This window comes from Callorhinus ursinus, unplaced genomic scaffold (assembly GCF_003265705.2).
Source record: "Callorhinus ursinus isolate GAN/ISIS: 27379988/994484 unplaced genomic scaffold, GSC_fseal_2.0 scaffold3, whole genome shotgun sequence".
Taxonomy (NCBI): Eukaryota; Metazoa; Chordata; class Mammalia; order Carnivora; family Otariidae; genus Callorhinus; species Callorhinus ursinus.
Window position 1 is genome coordinate 76,735,576 of NW_027397065.1, and position 814 is coordinate 76,736,389.

At 30.3% G+C, this 814-nt stretch overlaps 1 pseudogene; it reads right to left on the minus strand.

Annotated features, from left to right (window-relative positions):
- Nucleotides 1-251: 251 nt before the first annotated feature.
- LOC112820542 (U4 spliceosomal RNA) lies at nt 252-401 on the minus strand (annotated as a pseudogene).
- Between the last annotated feature and the right edge of the window lie 413 nt (nt 402-814).

The following is an 814-nucleotide window of genomic DNA, read 5'->3' on the forward strand; positions in this document are numbered from 1 at the left end:
AATTGGAACCAATAATTTATTATAATACAATTTCATTTTATCTCTTAAATTACCAAGATAAAGAATTTGGTGGTGATTGAATTGTATTGTACAGTTGAAACCAAAATTTATTTCATTGAAAAATACTACTACTGATGACAGCTATCTAATTTATTATTCCTTTAAGAAACACATCTGCATTTTACCATAACTTTTGTGGTGATCATAAAAATAGTTACAGGAAGTCATTGAGCATTTCTGTAAAGCAAGTAAATTTTTAAGTGCTTCAGATTGGTTATATAATAAAATCTCTTCAATGGCCTTATATTTTCTCCAACAGATATAGATCCCAAGACTTCTATTAGCAATAATCGCGCCTCGGATAAACCTCATTGGCTACGATACTGCCACTGCGCAAAGCTAGATCCCAAGACTTCTATAATACATTTACTTGAGCAGTGATACCGATTTATTATGTTTTGGTGCTGAAATACAAATCCATGTCTTTATTGATGACTAAATATTTAAAATAATATTTTAAAATATTTTACTTAAAATATTTATGTGATTTCTGTATTGTGAGATATTTCTTTTTTTTTTAATTCTGTTCCGGTGATGTCTCTTTTAGCTGTGTAGAGAGGAAGGGAAGTAAACATAGACTATAATAGAATATCTTGTGATAAGACCCCTCCAGACCAGTGAGAAATAGACACAGATTATTGCTTGAAAAATTGACTCTTGAAATGTGCAGGCAAGACCTCTGTTTAATGTGAGAGTTATTTGCCATGTCTCCTTGTGGGATATAATAAATCAAAAACATAACTTTTTGCTTAAC